This window comes from Gallus gallus, chromosome 3, assembly GCF_016699485.2.
Source record: "Gallus gallus isolate bGalGal1 chromosome 3, bGalGal1.mat.broiler.GRCg7b, whole genome shotgun sequence".
Taxonomy (NCBI): domain Eukaryota; kingdom Metazoa; phylum Chordata; class Aves; order Galliformes; family Phasianidae; genus Gallus; species Gallus gallus.
Window position 1 is genome coordinate 86,084,041 of NC_052534.1, and position 23,254 is coordinate 86,107,294.

The 23,254-nt window shown below is 37.9% G+C and overlaps 1 protein-coding gene across 29 annotated transcripts in view; it reads left to right on the plus strand.

Moving 5' to 3' along the window:
• KHDRBS2 (KH RNA binding domain containing, signal transduction associated 2) overlaps positions 1 to 16,025 on the plus strand; it is a 339,549-nt gene extending 323,524 nt beyond the window's left edge. For 9 of the 29 annotated variants that reach the window (XR_006938853.1, XR_006938854.1, XR_006938857.1 and 6 more), the window contains 2 exons: positions 3,457 to 6,707; positions 12,624 to 15,955. The gene's annotated coding sequence lies outside the window, so the exon portion shown is untranslated. The other 20 variants (XR_006938843.1, XR_005859023.2, XR_006938860.1 and 17 more) reach the window with 16 other exon arrangements.
• Positions 16,026 to 23,254: the final 7,229 nt, after the last annotated feature.

Sequence of the window (23,254 nt, forward strand, 5' to 3'; positions counted from 1 at the left end):
ACTCTGTGCAAGATGCTTGACATGGAACCACACATCTTGAGTTCCTATAGAGCTGAAACATTTTCCTGTAGTGTAGCAAGCAATTTGAAAGACGCAGCAGAAAAGTATTAAGACAGTATACTGTTTTCTTCTCTTCCATGCTTTTGCAGGGATTTGATGTCCTCTGAGTGAATCACATAGAATCATAGAATGGCCTGGGTTGAAAAGGAACACAATGACCATCGAATTTCAACCCCCCTGCTATATGCAGGGTCACCAACCACCAGATCAGGCTGCCCAGAGCCACATCCAGCCTGGCCTTGAATGCCTCCAGGGACGAGGCATCCACAACCTCCTTGGGCAACCTGTTCCAGTGTATCACCACCCTCTGTGTGAAAAAATTCCTCCTAATATCTAACCTAAGCCTCCCCTGTCTCAGTTTAAGACCATTCCTCCTTGTCCTATCACTATTCACCCTCGTAAACAACTGTTCCCCCTCCTGTTTATACACTCCCTTCAAGTATTGGAAGGCCACAATGAGGTCTCCCTGCAGCCTTCTCTTCTCCAAGCAAACATGAATTTCAGGTTCCAAAATTTGTATTCCTTTTGACAATAAAAGGAAACAAGAAGATTTGCAGAAAAAATCTACTTTTTACAGATGACCCAAAGCCATAACACAAATCCTAATGCTTAAATTATGATAACTCTTCACACCAAGTAATATTAGGCTCAGAAGACACTGACAAAGCAGTTTGATATCTAGTAGACAGCAATACCACCCAGATAAATTCTTGTAGATTTAAGATCGGTTTTTTATTGCACTAGTGCCAAGATACTGATAAAAATTTCAATAATCTGAGAATTTGTCCCAATTGAAGGAAGCGTAGCAAAATCTAGCACAGTAGTATTTGATTAACACCACATACTTGTCAGCTCTACTAACTGTTCTTGCAAGTTTCATTCACTTGTTTGGAGTTCTGTAGATGGAACCGACCCCTGTGTTCTGTTTTCCTTCAGTTGCAGGTTATTTTACAAATCTCAGGATCTGGAAGACAGAAAACTTTATCTTCTAAATGCCTATCTGTATTCCTAGAGTTTTGTCAGCTAAAGGAAAGCTAGTTTTAATCTTAGGTTTTGAACATATTAATATTGGTTGGCAATGTTTTCAGTAAACGATGATATGGTTTAATAAAGTGGTTGTCTTTTAAAAAGTCCATTTTTACAAATATGAAGTTTAGTTTCTTCCTTTTAGATAGGAAACGTTTTTATTGAATAACAGTGGATATGTTATTTAATCAATACAAATTTGGTATCAGTCTTTTCCTAATCAAGATAATGAATTTATAATCTTTTTAGTACAAGAAACATTTTAGAAATTTATTTTGTCTCTTGAAATAGGAGATAAGTCTAAGAGATTCATATTTGTTTAATGATATACTGCCTTGATCTATTAGACACCTTGAAATATACTGCAAGTGATGAAAGAACAGCACATTTTTTGCTTTGCAATACACTGATGCAGATGTTGAAGATCAGTATATCCAATGAAGTCGTCATCCTAAAAGTATACTCTGGTTTCAGCATCACCTCTTCTTTTGGGGTGTTTGAAACAAAGATATAGAAAGTAAATTGAACTCATCTTTAGTTAGCAGGCATAACATTTCTGTGTAATATTTTTCATTTGATCAATGCATGTATAATATATTTTGTTGCTGTTTTAAAAAAAGAAACATGTCAATATTATCTGAGCTTTTAAGGAAAAGACTAGATACATAAATAAGATTGTGCACTGGTAGAAGAGAAGAATATACCTGAATTACTTAGGCCAAAGAGGAATAAAGAGATACAGATGATGAGGAGAAGAGAGATCACAAGTCATTAACTATGGCTTTATGTTTCATGTCTCTGTATAGTGTGTTTAATCCTATTAACTGCTCTCCATTCATTCTGTTGTTTCCATGGAATAGGATTCTAAATCTGCTCCAGATTAATATTATGCAGTTTGATAACTATTGTAGCTTTTTTTAGTAGGTAGAAGGTTCATCAGAGGTGCCTTTGTTTATTCCTAACACCTGAAGCGATCACTGAATTTCACATCTCTGGGAAGTTATCATTCCCGTAGAAGTAAACAGGTGTTTCTAAAGCTTTCTAGTGGATGACTAAACCAATGGCTTTTATCCAGGTTTTGCAGGTCACTAGATGTTCAAAATAGCAGAGGAAATCAAAAGAACTGCCTGTCTTTTGCTATCACAGTAATTTTGCACTTGAGCATACAAGGATTGGCTAATATAAAAAGTACTGAGGAAGACACGGAGTGATTCTCTTCAAGCTCTGCCTTGGGAAGTAACAGTAAAAGTTACATTTCAAATTACAACTTTACTTGAAATGTGACTTCATTTATTTAGTTTTTTAAAACATTTTCAATGCCAAGTTTTTGTCCCTTGACAATGTCAAATTGGACGCAATCCACTTCAAGGCAGAAAGATAAGCTTCTAATTGTCAGTCTGGTAACCACTCCCTAGAGATCAAGTGGTATACTTTTTGCTTTATGCCTCACCACTAATATCGATACTTTTGCAACCCAGAAATGCTTTTCCCTTGAGCATTTACAACCTTCTTCAAAGTCTTCATACTTTTCCCCTCTTCTGCCATCTGTCACACAGCAGCAAAATGTACTGCAGTATTGGTGGGAAGGTTCAACCTCTACTGCCATACCACCACCATCTGCCTCTGATGTCATTGCCCAACATAATAAAATATGAGGCATTACTTATGGAAGGAGAAAAGTGTAGAAGATAGTAGATAGTAGATGGTTTTTCTTTGAAAAATATGAAGTTATGATTCTTAGATGATACCAAGGATGATCAACTGAAAATAGGTATGGATGTAGTCTGGATATTGACAGTGACTACAAAGTAACTACACATAATTAATCTAGAAGTATCACTTGCTACAAAAGAAGAGAACAGTTCAGACTTCAAATGATGAGTTGGAGCGACTCCTGTAAACTCTTGTGCCCAGATCTGTGCAGAAAGACAAATGTTAACACAGGAAGCCTCCTTGCCAGGGCAACAGGCTGCACTCTGTAGAGCTTGAACACTGTGCTTACATGAAGTTAAAGCCTCTAAGCTGAACCTAGCTTTTTGATTTGTTTGTTTCTTTTTAGCAGTGGTCAAATAGGGGCTAGTAAGGTATGCATCATTTTCCAAAGTATTAAAATAGGCAGTAAATTAGTAGTGTTTATGTAAGTAATCCAGGTGACAACCATACTCTTACAGGGGTTAAAGTCTAAAGCCATTCGATTTTTAAATGCTGAACATGTTTTAAGTGCGCTATTGCTTCATGCTCTTCTCTAGTAATAATGGATTTGTTGAAATGAGCAATTACATTTATAAACAGAGAACCTCTCCCACATGGAGAGATATACCCACAAAGTGGTGACCTTTTGGATAACTAATGCCAGAACTTGCACTATAGGAAGACTTAGGAACATCAGACGTTTGTAACTGTGGCTCTGAAGTGATAAGGTACCTATGAGGAATAACGGTGTCAACAGAGAAAGTTCCTCCCTCGTCTCAGGAATTTGATGAATAACTCTGACTGTAAGCATATACGTTCTTTTATTATTATTATTAAAAAATGTCTCATTGCTTTAAAATGTTTTTATGTTAAATGTGCAAAAGAGAGCTTAGCAACAGGCTTTCTCTATAAGAAAGTGGGTTTTGATGGGTGGGGTGTCAAGATGTGCTTTCACCAGAAATATGGCTGTTCCCACTGCCCATAAACACATCTTTATGATATATGTGAGAACAGTTTTAGTTCAGTAGTTGCTAATAATTTGGCTTTGGGATTTTTTCAAGTTCATTTTACGCTTATATAAAAAAGAGTGATTATCTTTCTCCTAACCTTTCTGGTTTTCCTGATTTCCAAATTAATGAATAGGAATATTATCATCAATAGGGGGCACTGACACTAGCTTCCATTTTAGACAATAGAATTTTTTAAGTGCATTGAGTGCAGATTCTAGCATACCTTTGGGCTATAAAATAATCTAATATTCTAATTGTGCTTCACAGTCAACTGTTTGCTGTTTCTTGGGCATCCGTTATGCATTGAGCAGCTGCTTCTATTGAGATGGCCATGACTGCTTTTAGGTACTTTCCATTAATACAATACAGGGGCAAGAAATATGTATCAGTATCCAGACTTCTGAAGTACCTGCTTTAACAGCACCTCTGAAATTTCTTAACCATCTTTTCAAATCTATCCTATTTATGCTTTTGTGTTCTTCCTATTTTGACATTTCACTTTCAACCGTATTCTAAGATTTTAATTAAAGTGTATTTAACCTCAATCTTGATATGTGTACCAAGGTGTTGCAATATTAATCTTCTAATATGGCTTAACAATTCCTCTGGCTCATTATCAGAATCTCATCCAGCTTCTTATCCTCTCACAGGCAATCTTTGTCCAGAGAGATTTTTAAGTCTTGACAATAATGATGTAGTGTGGGGAGCAAGATTTCTCATAATGAGTGGTTGTTTAATTTGTAGCTGAGTGGCATTTTCACTTCTTAGGTATTGTACTGTTTGTCTATGAAAATCAGAAAGTCTGTCTCTGCACAGCACCACAGAATGGGGTACAAGGACTGGGGGACGTTTGCAGCCTCTTCAAATGCTTCATATAATAACAATAGAAAAAGCATTCTGAATTAGATAGAAAGGTGTAACCTATATCTACTGTTCACATGCTTCAGGTCTCTTTCTCATCTGCTTCACCTTCTCCATGCCATTTTGTTTGTAAAGATACAATATTTTTCACATACTGAAAAATATATTTTTGAATGAAAACCAGTTCTTGTATCTGTGAGTTGTAGACAAACATTCAGCTCATCTCAGTATCTGCCAGTTCAGTGGCAGAATGAACTCTAATACTAAGTGTAACAACACTGTGGCAGACAATTCCATTAAAGACAATAATGCATATGTTTTAGATGTTTGCATACATTGGCAGAATTTGGCATATGCCTGTCCTATCAGCCAGAGGTGGAAAAAGGACTGGAAAAAGGACAACAGAACTAATTTTGTCAAGGACACAAGAGTAATGTATTTAGACATAATTTAAAAGATTTGAATGATATTAATCCAAGCAGAGGACAGTTAAATATAATAAAAGTAAAAACCCTGAAAAATGAGTGTAAGAACTCATTTAGTCTTTTTACTGAAACTACAACAGGCTGACTTACCATAAGCTAAAAAAGATGTCATTGAATTATCAGCATTTACCAGTTATTATTTGTGGTTTCCAAGATGCTTCTGCCTCTCACCATATTCTGAATGACTACATTCAACTCCACGTATAATGAAGTTTTAAGTCTCAGACTAATAAAAAAAATAAAAAATAACAGATATATCTTACTAAAGTAGTGAGAAATCCTGTTCAACTCAGGGGGTCTAATTGTAGGAATGAAGGACATCAGATCTGTCTCTAAAAATATACTGTGCAAAATGGAAGATTAGAGAAAACAGTTTGCTAAAAGGACTACTTCAAGTCATTTCAGTGGTGGTGTTCTCTGGGGTATAGTCTGTGTACCAGTAAAAATCTCCATGATTTTTAGTAATTCTATTAAAGTAGCACATCACCTCCAAATATTGATAAAGATTGGGCAGATTCACTTCAGGATGAACCCTGCATACACACATATTTTCTGAAATGTAAATAGTTGGCACCTGCTGAGCCATAATCCCTAAATCAGAAACACAAATGTTTGGATTAATAAAAAAATGGAAAGCCTCATTCTTTCTTGTTGTCTTCTGAATGCATATTTTTTCACTTTCAGTGTTATGTGTATGACTGGCATGTTTTATCCAGGACTAGAAATTCAGCATGGCTATTTGCTGTAGTAACCACAAAGGACAGAGGTGATAAAATTCAAGCTAATCCAAAACTTTCAATGACTTACATGGGTTTTAAAATCAAGCCTTCAATTCAATAGTACAGATATGATGCAGTGTGAAACAACTGAGATTTGACACTCTTAAGAATGAAAATTAAAGGATAAATATTTTATCTCTTTAAAGAAGTAGTTCACTGTGATACATGAAAAAGTTGAAAAAATGTGAAACTTAAACATATGTGTACTATTATTGAAATCTGTTTGATTTTTTTGCATGCATAAAGTTTTAGCATTCTACTGCATCCGAGACTAAATTTTCAGTAATGTTTGGGTTTTTAGCACATGCCTGAAACTGCTGTCTTTCATATTTGAAGTGCATAGGTAAGGAATAGAGACTGCAGACATACAGATTAATCCACTGTGCAAACTAAAGCTATGATTACAAGCAAACTGCTTAAACTCTGATGCAGTTTGAAGGAAGAAAGTTTGAAATCTTTTACCAACACTGTTTATTATTGGACAGGATTGTGATGTTTTATTTGTTTTTGTTTTGTTCTGTTTTTGTTTTGGGGGGATTCAATACAGAAATTGGAGGAGTGTGTTGGACTGCAGCTGGTGGTACTAATTACCTGGGGCAAAGGAAGTTGTCTTTCCATTATGTTTTGTGCTGTTTTTCAGACCTTATGGATCCCAGAAGGTGAACCTATAATCAAGTCTTTACTGGGGGCTTCTTGGCAAGGCTATCTCCAGCCACTGTTCCTGGCCTCATATAAGGTGTTCTAGAAAGGGGTTCCTCCAGCCGTGCATCAGGACAAGGAACCAAGTGCTCCAGGTCAGCCTGCCTGCAAATTCTGATCCTAAAAGTAATAGATTGGCAACTACAAACTGAATCTGGCAATGACCTCCCTAAATCACAAACACTTTGGAACCTGAGGTGGTCCCTGCGTTTGCCTTTGACAAGAAGGTAGTTAAATTCACTTTTACACTGAACTAAGAGTGTTGTCCAAGCACTCCTCGTACTCCAGCTAGCTCAGAGGCATGACCACTGTCCTGGGCAGCCCGTTTCAGTGCCAGACCACCCTTGGGTAAATAATCTTTTCTTGATATTCAACCTGAATCTCTTAACACAGCTCCATGCCATTCCCACCTATTCTGTTGCTGGTAACCAGAGACAGGAGATCAGCACTGCCCTCTGCTTCCCTCATGAGGAGCTGTGGGTTTTGATGAGGCCTCCCCTCATTCTTCTTTACCCTGGGCTGAACAAACCAGGGGACCTCAGCTGCTCCTCATGCATTTTCCACTTTCAACCTTTCAGCATCTTTGTAGCCCTCCTTTGGACACTCTCTAATAATTTTCTATCCTTTTTGTACTGTGGCACCCAAAATTGTACTCAAGTGAAGTCACACCAGTGGGGTGTAGGGTGGGACAATCCCTTTCCTTGCCCAGCTGGCAATGCTATATTTGATGCACCCCAGGACATAGTTAGCCAAACTGGCTGCCTGAACACACTGTAGACACATGTTCAACTTGTTGTTGACCCAGATCCTCAAATGCCTTTCAGTGGGGCTGCTCTCCAGTGTATCATCACCTCATTTGTATGTTTAGCCAGGATAGGTTAGATGTTGAACTATAGATCTGTCTAAATTTTGATTTACTTAAAAGTTGTTAAAGTCATTAACTTTTGTTTATGAAAATAAGTAGGCCTTGTTTTCATCTCTACCCTGCCTTAAGAAATCTGAAATTCTAGTCAGTATAAAAAACAAGTATAAAAATCCTAGTGTCAATTCTCACCTATTTCTCTTTTCAAAATAGAATGTAATTTCACCAGACATCACTTTAACCCAGATATAAAGGAAAGTGACTGATGCCATGTTAAATGACATGCTGTGTAGATCTCATCTGTTGAAGACCACTTCTGTACCTCTAGAAGGAGAAAAAGCTATTTCCAGTTGTTACAACTTTTAACATTCATAATGTGAAATAATCTGTATATTGAAATCATTCAAGGGAAATCTAGTTTTTCTGCATGCTTATTTGTACCAAAAAAGTCTTGGTAAACAATAAAAAATCATATTTTACTATGGCTGCAGCCTTGACTCTAGAATTGACATGGTACAGCGCATTTGTATTTACAGTGTGTGCAGCAGTACATTTGGTCCATGATTTTATTATTCTTCTGCCAAATAATTCATGTTCTTCCAGATTTTGTCACACTGAGTTACTTATTTACCTGAAGAAAGACTCAAAAATTAAGAACTGATCCTCTTTAATTATATCCATGGAAAGATGTAAGAGCTGCAAACGTTGCTCTGCAGGTTACAGGTGTCTGCATGTGCATAAATCTGTGCACAGTCCACAAGCAGATCATAAACATAGGCAAAAAAAAAAAAAAAAAAAAAAAAAAAAAGCCCTTTTGATTTTGTATCTGAAAAATGCTCTCTACCACCAATAATACTTGCAAAGAATGTCCCATACCTTGGGTTACTTTCTGTAGAAGAGTGATATTTGTACCTTAAGCACAGAGAAGAGAATTCTTACTAATTTCTCAAAACACAGAATATATGCAATCACAGCCGTAATTAGTAGGATCTGTTCAGGGTTTTTCACCTATTTTCATAGAATCATAGAATCATAGAATGGCCTGTGTTGAAACAGACCATAATGATCATCTAGTTTCAGCCCCCCTGCTGTGGGCACAGCCACTAACCACTAGACCAGGCTGCTCAGAGCCGCATCCAGCCTGGCTTGAACACCTCCAGGGATGGGGCGTCCACAACCTCCTTGGGCAACCTGTTCCAGTGTGTCACCCTCTGTGTGAAAAACTTCCTCCTAACATCTAACATAAGTCTCCCCTATCTTAGTTTAAAACCATTCGCCCTTGTCCTGTCACTATCAACCCATGTAAACAATCATTCCCTCTCCTGTTTATACGCTTCCTTCAAGTACTGGAAGGCCACAATGAGGGCTCCCCCCAGCCTTCTCTCCTCCAAGCTAAACAAGCCTAGTTCCCTCAACCTTTCTTCCTAGGAGAGGTTGTCCAGCTCTCTGATGATCTTAGTGGCCCTCCTCTGGACCCGCTCCAAGAGCTCTGCGTCTTTCTTGTGCTGGGGGTCCCAGGCCTGGACATAGTACTCCAGAGGAATCTCACAAGAGCTGAGTAGAGGGGGATAATCACCCTCTCCCTGGGGGCCACCCCTTTTGTAATGCTGCCCAAGATGTAGTTGGCCTTCTGGCTGCAAGTTCACACTGCTGGCTCATGTCACACAGCTTCTCGTCCACCAGGACCCCCAGGTCCTTCTCTGCAGGGCTGCTCTCAAGGAGATCTTCCCCCAGTTTGTATAAGTACCTGGGATTGCCCTGGCCCAAGTGCAATTATTATTTAATAATGATTACTGAACCTCATTACGTTCACGTGGGCCCACTTCTCCTGCCTGTCCAGGTCCCTCTGGATGGCTTGCCTTCCCTACAATGTATTGGCTGCACCACTCAGCTTGGTGTCATCTGCACTCGATGCCATCGTCTGTGTCATTGATGAAGATGTTTAAAGATTTTGTTTGTTGTTTATATTTTTGCTTCTGACTAATAAAGTCTCATGGGACTGGGAATTTAAAGTAATGATCTTTATTTTAAGTTACCAAGTGTACTTCATCATCACTGTGCAATTCTACTCTCCATATCCATTTCGTGTACCTGCACGCCACTTTGATAAGTACTGCAATGGAAGAAAAATTCTACAGGAATTAAATGATGTGGTTTTTTTCTTGTTGTTTTTGTTTGTTTGTTTTAAAAAGTCAGTAACTGCTACATTGCCTAGAGGAGACAAAGGAAATTGGAATGAAATAAATGTAAACACAAGGATTTAATGGCTTGACAAGACTCAGTTTTGAAGAAACCCTCTTGACATCTAGTTTCAAAGAACAAAAATTAGTATGGAAAATTCCTCATGGGTAATCCAGTCAATCTAGTTATCAGGAAAGCTGGTTGCTACAATGATAGATACATAGCTCAGAAGAAATGATAGGAAGAAAAAAAATAAGGAAAACAAGAAAAAAGAAGAAATCCATTGAAAAATTGGAACTAGTTCTCTAGAGTTTGGCTTACTAGTAAAATATTTGGAAACATGTAAAAATATTTCATGTACACAGTCATATCTCCTGTCACATAAAATTCCTGTCCTTTCTTCAGGGGCCTGACAGAAATCTGAGTTTCCTACTACAATTGTAATTTTCCAAATAAAAGCCAGAATCGCCTGAAAAGTTAAGCTGTCACCTGCTATTTCTGTCAAGAAACAGTCTGGTGAATTTTCCACTGACTGGAAAAGGGGAAACATAACTCCCATTTTCAAGAAGGGAAAAAAGGAAGATCCAGAGAACTATAGGCTGGACAGTCTCAGCTCTGTGCCTGGCAAGATCACGGAGCAGATCCTCCTGAACGCCCTACTAAGGCGCAGGGAAAATAAAGATAAGGTGATTGATGGTAACCAACATGGCTTCACTGAGGACAAATCATGCCTGAGAGACTTGGTGGCTTTTTATGATAGAGTTTCAGTGTCAATGAATGAAGGAACAGCAACTGATGTCATCTACCTGCACTTGTGCAAAGCGTTTGACACTGTCCCACGTGACACCCTGGTTGCCAAATTGGAGAAAAATGGATTTGATGGATGGAACACTTGCTGGATAAGGAATTGGCTGCATGTTCGCACTCAATGGTTGCAGTTGCAGTCAATGGCTCAATGTCCAAATGGAGACTGGTGATGAGTGGCGTTCCTCAGAGAACAGTGCTGCAACTGGCATTATCTAACGTCTTTGTAGGTGACATGGACAGTGGGATTGAGTGCACCCTCAGCAAATTTGCAGATGACACCAAACTGAGTGGGGTGCAGGTAACACGCTAGAGGGAAGGGATGCTATGCAGAGGGACCTGGACAGGCTTGAGAGGTGGGCCCATGCCAACTTCATGAAGTTCAGCAAAGCCAAGTGCAAGGTCCTGCACCTGGGTCAAAGAAATCCCAAGCACAATTAGAGGTCGGGCAGAGAATATCTTGAGAGCAGTCCTGAGAAGAAGGATTTGGGGGTGTCAGTTGATGAAAGATTCAACATGAAGAGGTTGCGCTTGCAGCCCAGAATGCCAACTGTATCCTGGGTTGCATCAAGACAAGCATGGCCAGTCAGCTGACGAAGGTGATTCTGCCCCTCTACACTGCACTTGTGAGACCCCACCTGGAGTGAGTGTCCCGACACAAGAAGGACATGGAACTGTTGGAACAGATCCAGAGGAGGGCCACCAAGGTGATCAGTAGGGGGAAGAGTGCTGGGTCTCTTCAGCCTGAAGAAGAGAAGACTCCAGGGGGACTGTGTAGTGGCCTTTCAGTACCTGAAGGGGGCCTACAGGCAAGCTGGGGAGGGACGTTTTAGAAGGGCATGTAGCAACAAGTCAAGGGGAAATGGCTTTAAACTGGAAGAGGGTAGATTTAGGCTAGATATCAGGAAGAAATTCTTTACTGTGAGGGTGGTGAGACACTGGAACAGGTTGCTCAGCAAGGTTGTGAATGCCCCCTCCCTGGAAGCAGGGGGATTGGAACTAGATAATCTTAAAGGTCTTTCCAACCCAAACCATTCTGTGATTCTACAGTGATGATATCTCAACTGTTTATGTTTATTTAATTAGACCTTACTCTCATTTTGGTATTTGTGCATTTGTTATTCTCCAAGTCCACTTTTACCCATCCCTCAAATCAAAACATAAAATCAATGATACTGAAGTTTATGTAGACTTGATGTTTAGCAAAAGAAAAAAAAATAAAGCTTCCCAGCCCTGCTATATGTAGGATGCATTTATGTAGCTCTCCATGAAGCACTTTTTAAAGTAGGGTAGGTGATAGCAATCTCATTCTGAGAAGAGAAAGAGCCATATGGCTCAATTTTATGCATAGCTGATTTTATAATACCTCAGAACAAAACATTTATAATCTTCAAACAGATTTGGATTATTCATGTAGGTGGGCGAAGTAGCCATGTCCAGTGTAATGCTGCATTTTTCCTTGAATAAATTTATAGACTCACAGAATCTGTAATATCAGAATCGCTTTGGAATTTGGAAAGGACAATGCCTTCCAGGCACTTCTTACGTTTTGCATACTTACTGATTACTGTAATGCAACAGTAATTAGTTCATAGCTATAGTCTCTAGTTCTTCCAATTAAAAACACTATACAAATGTATTTCATTTTTGCAAAGGCATCTACATGGCAGAACAGGATATTGTATATTTCTATGCCATATTGCTATTTGAAATAGATAGAAACTAGAAAAGATTGAAAGTTCACGTTTCAGTCATAAATGCAATTTCATGTGCAGGTCTCAGTACCCACTTGTGGGCACACGTGAATACTAGATTTTTGAACAGTGAATTATATGCTTTGGCTTTGCTCCTTCCTTTTGGTACTGAGCTGTATGTAACAATTGAAAGTCAGAAAAATAGTAAATACAGTATCTTGTTTTGTTGTAACCTCTTCCTGATTGATGACTTGCCTTCTCCCAGCACTCAACATTATAGCGCAAACCAATTGGTATAACCTGCAGCTAAAACTGTTCCTTGGAGGTCTGTTTCTTTTCTAGGGAAATATGGTTTTCATTAATACTAATGTTCAGACTCAGGTAAAAAAAAAATGTGTCTAAGATAGTGTATTATACTCAGAACTTTAAGCTATTGCTCTTCTTAGTGATACTAATCTGTTTTCCTACAGAGAGCCAAGTGAATTGTTACCTGTCACAGCATCCCCATGTTCATCTCTTAATACTTGTGGGTGTGATACAAACCACCTAAAAGAGATTCACTGCCTCTTTTACAGCCCAGACTAGACAGTTTCCTGTGTTCCATCAGTGCAGTTCTACTGCTGCACATTTTGGTTTGGTAAGTGCTAAGACAAAGATTCTTTCCTAGTGATTTTACAATGCTTGCTGATCTATAGAGACACAATAGAGTAAACAACAGTTAACAAATTGCTCTAATAGACAGCACAGTCCCTTAGGAAACAATCATAACATCGACACTAAAGTTGAGATATTCTCTCTCCAGGGCACCATTAACAGTAATTTTATCGCCGAGTGTGTATTTAATTCTGCAACACCAGTCCCAGGCTGGGAGGTTCTCCAGGTCAGAGGTTAATAATAGGCAAAACCACTTCACTGTTATGTTCATAGGCTATTGAAAACAAAGAGGAAACCAATCTGCCTTAAACTTCCAGCTGGAAGTCCCAGTAATAAAATTACTTACACATAGCAAAATCAAACTGCGAATGTAAGTGAGCAATGCATTAAGTTTTTCTTAAATGGCATGCAGAAGGACAGATTATTTCATTTTACTGTGGTTTATTATTATTATTTTATTTTAATTAATAGTTTCCTTTACTTTTAGGCTGATTTTCTCCTGAGTTAGCCAGAAAAGCTGTAATTTTGAGAAGGACACAGTGTCACTGTAGACAGTAAGCTGAAGAGTCGGATGCTATTTGAAGACAAATGTAACACTTGGGAGACTTAAACAATCACAAGGAATTGAGGAAGAACTGTTTCTTCATATTTTTGTGACTTTACTGGAAAGTCATGTGTCAATATATGTTGAAAAGGATGTTAAAAATAAGAAAGGTGTACATAAAAAGAATTCTGAAACAAACAAAAAAAAGTTAGTGAAAATACATCAAGGGCAAGACACAAGAGAAGCTCTATCTATTGACTCAGTTTAGACGGAGAAGTCACCTGACTGCAGGTACCTACAGGCAAATGGTATTTCTGACAATTAAGAGCTATCTAATTTAGGAGGAAGGGATGTATAACTAGCTGGAGCCAAGAATTCCATTCTATGTCACTTCCATCCCCTCCCCCCAGCAACAACAAAAGTTTACGTTGTGAGTTTTAAACAGTTGGAGCAATTTTTATCCTTCTGAAAGCTATAATACACTACATCTCATACTGAGTCTACATAGTGTACAATATTACAATTAATATCAATTTTTAAATTTAAGAATTTGTAAATCAACCAAGTAGAATCTTTGCCCTAGTCATATTTATTATCATTTAATTACAGTTCTCTTTTGTCTTTTTCTCTGAAACTTTTCTACAGATTCCCAAAATAGAGTATTTCACATCATAATAATTAAGCTTGAACCAAATAGAAACTGTTCAGCTCAAGACTCTAAATTGTCATGAGGAAAAATTAAATAAACATCATTTTAGCTTCTGTGTTATGACTTAATACATCAATGATCTAGAATAAAAAGTGTTAATGCCTGTTATAGCCCTTAAGCTATAAAAATATGTGGTTCTGTCTTGATCATGCTTGATATGCCGTGTCTTGACTAGGTTTTATTCTATTCTGTTTTTACAGGTTAGCAGGACTTTAATCAAGAAAAAAAAATCTAATGAGCAGCAATTTGAAATACAGCATTTGGAAAGGTCAAAATGGTACATTACATCCCTATTATCCAAAAGAACAGATGAGTTTAATATCCTGACAGCATTTTCCTGTGAAGAAGATATTAAACAAGAACTGAAAATGGCACAAGGTTCCCTCTTCCTTTCTTTTGACAAAGACTGTAACAAGATGATGAAATTGTACAGAATAAATCTCATCCTGCTTTAATGTTCAGATTGGGGATCCTGCCTAGATTTCAAAAATCTAAGCTAATAAAAGAGACAAAACATATGTTATTTGTTTCAGGTATATCCACATGAAGCAGAAGACTTTTACTATACATTTTCCTACTTACATGACCCAGTTTCCATCAATATTTTCTAGATTTAAAAATAGGAATAATTGGTAACAGAAGGTACATAATGCATCTAATTTCAAGAAGTAAAGCATTGAACTGCAACAGATAATGCACTGCATCAAAACAGCTTAAAATGTAAATTTTTCAGCTTCCATATGAAAGACTGCAGAATACAAAGAATAAATTCCAACACACAATGCACTGTATGTATTCTGCTTTGGTGAGTCCTTGGCAGTGTGGAACTGTTTGAAGGCAAAGGAATTTGCACTATATCCCGTTGATTGTTAGCAATTCAATTAATATATGGAACTGTCACGATTTGTTGTCTTAAATCTTGTTAAATTGGCCCTCGTGTTAAATCTTATTATTACAACCAAAAAATGCTGTGCTTAAAAATCAAAACATGAGTATACAGCACACACCTTTATTAATATGACATGCACTTGTATTCATTCCACATGAGATATGAGAAGTCTGCTGTTACATAAGAGCATAACAAGTTATATAATAAAGACATTCATGATTATTAAAGAAAAACAAATTATATGATTCCAAAAGATACACATCTTCAAGTATAACTGGCTGAAGTAGACGTACATGGCTTTGAATAAGAACTCGTAAGTAGAAATCATACAGAACCTCTTTTTTTCTTCACCATCTAGAGAATACATCTGAAAAAATATCTCTGTGGTGCTTTACGTGCAGTACCTTGCTGAGAAAACCCATTCTGCTTTGGCCAAGAGAGAGAAAATGAACATGCCCAAAATATGTTTTTCAAGCCTTGAGTGGAAAAAAAAATGTTTTTTGGGTTTTTTTTTTTTTCTTTTTCTTAGGTGATCTTATTTTCCACTAGAAATTGTAGATACATCCTTTGTTTTGCAACTGAAATGCAAGATAGCTTTTTAAAAGTGTTGGCAATGTGTGACCAATTTTGAAACTTCAAAGGTTTTGCAAAACTATAGAAAAGAAGATCCCTGAAGGGTGCTAATTTCCATAGGCATTTATGAAATGAGTGTTTTCCATGTATCTAAAAGAAATCCACTGGATAACATTTAAAGTTTATAGAGAGTTCCTTGTGATTTAGTTAATAGCTCCTGAAACTAAAATGACAACAAATAGCTCTTTTCTGTTTCCCAACCAGAAATACGAGCAGAGTATGAAGCGTCCAGAAAATAATAAGCAAAACTGTTTTTCAGTGAATTATTGTTCATAGTTCAGATCCATGGATTTTTATCATGCAAATTACAAAGAATTCAGACCATATATAATTCTGCTATTAAGAAATAAATTATATGCTGTTGTTATCCGACTTTTGAAAATCAGTATGGAATGACTGAGTAGAGAACCCAGCCTACTGAGGAGAGTCTCATCATGTAATGGCACAAACAACTTCAGCAATTCTTAGAGAGTGAGTACCAAATATCTGTAGAAGACAGTGGCATTTGTTACACTTTCTTTCAGTTTGCTCCTGACTATGCAAAATGCTGTTACTGCGTCACACACTATTTAACATCGGAACTACCTTGAATACATTAGGCAGGTTTATTTAGTTATTTCATGAAATAGATTTTTTCCAGTAGGTGATCACAGTAAATCTGTTTTGAAAAATTACCAAAATAATCAAGTGTATCTTGTGAACCAATATACCAGTTTGTAGTGAAATTTTAAGAGGTACTTACTTCCCTTACTTACCTTCAATAAATCAGATGGTGGTTGGGCATTGCCGTGAAATCTTTCACTAATGAAGGAAGGACGTTAAGAATAAAATCTGACTGTAAAATGTTGGACCTGCGAAACCATAAATTACATCTCAAAGCAAGGGATATTCCTTAAATTAATGGCAGATTTAAAATAATAATTCAGCTGATGGAAAATGTTTTGAATTGAAACAAGATCCTAAAAGTGAGAAGTCAAAACACAGCTGACCATGTGCAGCACACACATTCCCACACACTTGGCTTTGTTCCAGGAGGAGCTGGTTTATTGTAATCCCAGTAAGAAAGGTACCATGATGCATTGCTTAAAATACAACTTACTACAGCTAATACTGTACCGAAAATGAGTGCATTACACATAGTTGTTTGTTCCTTTGGATACTGGGAACCCCGTGATGGGACTCCAAGCAGGGCACAGCATCCTGTGCAGAACTTCTGCATAGAAAAGCTACCCAGTATTCTAGTCTTTTGAGTGCTTCTAGGGCTTTCCTAACAGAAAATAATTCTGCTTACCATTTCTACTGTCAAACTAAGAAGATGTGCATGTGGGAATTTGTCACTGCTATTTCACATAAAGGCAAGGAGAAGCAGGTGATGCAATTGACAGTACCATGTGGGAGCTGCCCATAGGCTGCTTTGTTATCCAGTGAGGTCTGTCCTGCAAAGAGCAGATGCACAGCCCACAGCACAGACTTGAAGGTTGAGCACAGTGTGGAACATAGTGCAGATCTGCCCCTGCAGAGGGAAACTGCTATGTGGATCACTAATTCCTCCATGTTTGATGGTCTTCAGGTCAGGATCTCTGCACATATATGCATACATACCTGTTTTATATCTGCATTCTTTTGTGCTCCATAGTGATGCATTGTATTCAAATCTATCCACATTCAAAATCTGCACGTCTATTGCAAATGCTCCTTTATTCATGTCTCTGTGTCCATCAAGCTGGAATTGTGCAGGAACTCAGATGGGCTTATAATTACACAATTTGTACCTCCAAAGGCTTTTAAAAGTCTATGTAGGTATATTTTTGCAAGCATGATTGTTGTGCCTGCAGCTCAAAATCTGGTTATACTTGCATTTGAGTTTGTTTTGTTTAGTAACACAATGCTACTCGATATTACATGAATAAATCATCTATAAGCTAGAAAACACATCAAAATCGGAGGAACAAAGTCAGTTGCATTATTAAAGAGAGAAAATAATTTGACATGAAAGGCGTTTTAGAGACAATACAGCCTGTCTGATTTACTGATGTGCACGGAAACTAATATATCATTCAGCCTTGCTACCACATGACAGCTGTTCTGCATCTGATGGGAAATGTGATGGTGCTCACAGTCCAGTTCATACTGGACAGGTGTTGACATCACAAAAATCATCATCAGAACTGGCACTAATTGGCACCTTTGTTGACAGCCTCATCAGAGAGGCCAGTGATTGAATCAGCATGGATGCTGCCTTGCAAGCTCCGCTGGTAAGGGATACTGGGCTCAGCTCTTCCTTCACTGAAATCATCCTGAGTTTTGCACATACTTCAGCTCCTGATGCAATTTGCCTGTAAATTCTGTATGCATACACACTGCCATGGCATACACGTTGAAGTGATGCCCCCATACATAGTGGGCACTGAAACCTGTCCTCCGAATTTGGCCAACATAAGAGACCGGAGGCTTAGGTTTGTGAGGAAACAAGACCAAAGCAGGTGGAACCAAAGACTGCTGATGTTGCAGTCACATATCACCCACTAAGAGCTCCATTCTCACCCAGGCTTTTATCAATTTTAGTTTAATTTAAATGGAACTGTGGGTTGGTGGACTTCTACTAGCCACTTTACTCCTCCATGCCTCAGTTTATTCTTTCACATGAGGGTCATAATGTTTGTCTCAGTCTCAGATATAGTTAGGTGTTGCTAATTAAAGAATTCCTTAAAGAATTTTAACAGGTTTGATGGAAGGCAATAGACACATTAAAACTCAGGCTTCACATTTATAGGAACACTGGTTTCTTTATAATGCCTTTGAATTGTAGGCAGTTACTATTGCATGCATCCTTTTTGCATTTAACCATCTTTCCATTCACTCTGTTGAATATTAAGTTTTTTCTCCTCTCAGCCTGGATTGTTCAAATTAGTGCTTAAAATTAATTTTTCTTTGGTATACAGAAACCTATATTGTTTGTGGGTTAATTATCACTTTTTTTTTAGCTCTAGAGAAATGCAATATAGGTCAATAATGTGACTGAATAATTTGAGAATATTTTTATGGCAATAAAAAGAAGTAAAAAATGTGTGATAATTTTGATCATATTTAATAGCAGTAACTAAAGTATATAGAGATTATTAGAGCTCACTAGTGCAATTTTTCAGAGAAGGATGAAAGGGAGAAAGAGAATGAGAAGGAAGGAAATGAAGGAAAGAAGAAACGAAGAAAGAATGATAGAAAAAAGTATAAAGGTCAGGAAAAATAAATAAAATTTTAAAATAAATAAATAAATAAATAAATAAATAAAAGAACTGTTCCAGTTTCATGTGTATGGAAAAGAATTTGTTGGACAAGGAAATGTCAGTATGTAGATGTAGTGGAAATGCAAGTCATGTCTTGAAGCAGTGATTGAGCACCTGGTGGAAAGACGGGCCACCCCAGGGGAGCTCAGGTGCATGCAATGCTGCTGAGTGACCGGGAGGAGTGGAGCCAGGATCCACCTCTTCCCAAACCACATTTAAGTGCTGGCAAAGAAAATGAGGGGATCTCACTGGAGATCTCTATGTACATGAAATCTTCAGAAGGTAAGCAGAGTCATGTTTTTTTGTTGTTGTTTTGTTTTTTGTTCCTGTGCTGATTGCTGTTGTATTTGAGAAAGTGCAGCCTAGGACTTTGCTACTCTGCTGTTGTTGCGGTTTCCATTATAGTACAGTAGGCAAAAGTGAGATAAACAAATCTGATAATAGACCCACAAAGTTAGGTGAAATATATCTTAAAATATTCAAAACTAATGTAATGTCTGACATCTGTCTGTTTGTATCGTTGTCCTGAGGCTTACTTCCCTTAGAAATGATAAGGCTGTAAGATTACGTGCACAGTTACAGAAGCTCAAAACAGTTGCTGAGCTGGATTCTGATCTCTCACCATTGATGTTTTGCTACTGTATTACATCTGATTTCAAGGAATTGTCTTATTTACATGCATCTACATAAATTCAATATCAAGCCACAAGCTTTTTCTCTGCCAGTGCTGATAATGAGCAGTGGCTGCTATGGCATGCTTCTAAAGACACTCTGGAAAAAGAATATGTCATCATTTGCCTAATGAGAGGAAAGAGGGAGAGAGATTACTAAATGTTTTCCCTCTAGCTCAATTAAAGGAGAGAGTGCAGGACAAAGAGAGAGAAGGCATGTGAAGGGGAGATCTGCATACATGACTGATTTCTTCCTACCTTTAGCTACAAAAGCATTCTTGTTAGGTAGAACTGAAGACAGGAGGATGTAGGAGCACAAAGGCTAAATCCTTCTCCTGAAATTAGACAATGGTAGTATGGACTTTCAGTTTGAGCTGCACATTTAACTTCTAAAAATAGCTTTCTTGCAAAGAAAGGAATATAACAAGATACTGTGCTGTCATTAGGAGTCTAAAGACAAATTATCCGTATAGAAATGAATAGGCCAAGCTTATCTACTTGCTGAAAGCTCCTTTGACCACCTATAGCCTCCTTTCAGGACTAGTCTTAACTACTAATCTAACCACAAAAGACTTTGTCCATGCCCATGCAGATGTTGCCAAGCTAGTAACTATGGTTGGGGACATGGTCGGAAGGGTGGCAGTTCACTGGGCCGGGCCTGGGCATCACACCAAACATTTAACATAACAGATGGCTACAAGATAGTGCTTCAGGCCATATCCTGGGCCAGTTTATTCTTTTTATGACTCAGAAGTCTCTGGGTTTGTGTGTGTTTAGGATTCCAGGGAATCAAGGCTCTTAGCACAGCCTAAAAACTGTGGTGTGTGTATGTACATCACAAAAGCCAATAAGAGTGTTTTCTTTCTAAGTGTAGAAAAGAATGCTGCATCCAGTTGTATAGCAGAGCAGTGTATGCACATTTTTTCTGCTGGAAGACCACCTGTCCCTTTTGGCTGCAACACAAATATAAACCAGCTTGCTAGAAGGATTTCTTCCTTCCCCCAGCTCTCCCATTGACTACAAGTGCAGCTCACAGCATCTTTCTCCCATGTTGCGGGCACACAGTAGTGACACTTCCAGTCCATGGGCCTTGATCAGCACACTGCCAATTGACAGCCTATGAGCCAGCATCTGCAACTGGCCAAACGCATGAGAGGGCAGGTGATGGCTGAGAATCAAATATAATGTTCCTCATGTTCAGACCCTGAAATTTGACAGGACTGCATGAAGACACAGGTTATAGACCTATGACCAAAGGTAGCTAGGAAAGTGTGAGTGTCCTTGTCATCAGGTCAGCCACTAGCCCTTAATGGGATTCTATGATTATATCCCACACTGGTCTCATGACCTGTACAATGCCCTGAGCCATGCAGAGAGCTGAAAAAATTACCTTGCATCTCTATTTATATCTAATTCTCAGGCATTAGGCAACAAAGGACATGCTTGATGTGCCTGTTATAATCTAGTCCCTAGCAGTTGAATTCTAGTTATTTATTTTAAATCTCCTCATATTTCTTTGCTGCTTGCCTAAGATGTAGCAGCTTTGTGAGCTAAGCTATATCTGTCCTTCTGCCATTTCAAGTACCAGAAGATTTAGCTAGGAAAAATGACTTTGTGAAGACTTTCTTAGTTCACCAAGTCTTACATATTGCAGTTTCTAGCAATAAATAGGAAGTAGTTAAGTTCACAAGAAAGATTTGCATCAGCAGTCTCTTGCTGCAGGTTTTTTTTCTTAGTCTGTTGTCACTGAAGACCTAAACTTCGAGTCTTCACCCTCATAGATCTCCTGGCTTGTTTCATCGTCAAGCTGTGATAGACACAGATAGTTTTTCCTCTGCAATGAGACCTACTTTCTTTATTACTGCTTACCTGGACACCAGCTAGGAAGGGGTTTAGTGGCAGGAAACACAGGATGATGTCCAAAGTGAGGAACACATCAGAGGAATGGGTCCCTGTACTCTCCTATCAGCACAACAGAAGATGCTAAAGAAAGTCATCTGTCATGGGGGGAAGTGTAGGTTTGCCACTACAAGTGGCAGTAGCCAAGCTCATTCAGGTGTGCCCAGCTCAGCCCTCTTTGTATAATGGCAAATAAAAGGGAGGTGAGAGAAGAATACAGAGTCCAGCTGCTTCCAGTCTCCGTATGACACTTCTAGATTATTCCAAGTTCCTACTGTGCATATAAATTTTATAAACATTGTAACTTAACAATAATAATGTTAAGTCTTTCATTTAAAACTTTAAAAATCTGAGTTAGTGTCTATCAGAGGGCTTTTCATATATTAGATTCCCTCTTCCTTTTTTTATGGCTTGTTTATTAGGAAATACTAAGCTCCCCAGTTAAAAAAAAAAAAAAAACTGCCCAACTCTCACATTTTTAATGCTCAAGTTTTCTGTTTTTCAGTTTAAACTCTGTCCCATTTCTGATATTCTAGTTATGCACTCTGTGCTGGGTGTGGGAAAAGTTGGTGAACATGTGAATCAGTACTTTTAGATCCTTTGTTCTGAACTGCAATTATCACAAACTGAAATGGAAATGTTATCCCCGGTGACTGAGAACATGACACTAAATTCAGTTTTATTTGACAAAGTCTGCCACTTTAGGAGATATGACTATCTAATGAAATGGTCATATTTACTTAAAAATACCTTCTTTAAAAAATAGCATGGACAAAAATAATCACTGACATGGATTCGGTATATAGTTTATCACAACAGTAAATTTTGTGAGTACAGATAACTTCAGCCCATGTAAAAGGGGCTGAACACCTATCACACAACCCAATCACTCCACAGTTTACCAATTGAATGTCTCTGTGCATTGGCTGGAAAACGAATTACCCAGCACTGTTCCCAGGTAGTATAGCAAGGATGGAGAAGGACACATTAGATATGATACAGGAAAAAAAAAAAATCAGACACTTTCTGGTTACTCTTTCCACTTCCCATCGTATCTGAACTCTTGCTCACATTACAGAGTCTTATTAACATCAGCACACACCAATTAAATTTTTGTATAGAAATACTGCAGTAAATGGAAGAGTTCTCTGCAGAAGCTGCGAGTCAAAATTCAAGCTCAGTCACCAAGACCGACACAAAAGGCCAACCTAGTCTGAATTATCAGAGGGAGTATTTCAGCATCGCTCATTATTTTCATCATTTAGAATGACCCTAGCAGTATTTTGAAATTACATTTAAAATTGTAGCATTTATTAATCAGTGGGATATGGCAAGTCAGCAGAGGGGTGGAGACAGATACTGTATCTTCTTGAACTTACTGCATAAATTGCTTTCAAGGGTAAAACTTCTTGCATTTCTATATTTTAATCATTTGGATGTCCAGAATAACAAGCAGAGTATCTTACCACAATTGAGAAGGCTTTTACTACATGTCACAAGAAGAAAAATGAAATTAAATTGTCTATCTCTACCTGGAGGTAAAAAAAAAAAAAAAGGCATTTTTTTCCATTCCTATGAACCTGATCTTTAAATCTCAATTTCATAGCATTAGTAAGCATGGCAGGACACTGAATAGCCCAGACCATACCAGAACAGGGCTGTAATTAAGTGTTAACAATACTTGTTCAGAACTAATATTTCATTAGAGAAAAATAAAGAAAACTGTTTTTTCTTTAATTTATGAAACTCCACATCATGGCAGCATTTTTTGTTTAGCATTCATTCATATTTTTACTATGTAAAAAGCAATATCATTAG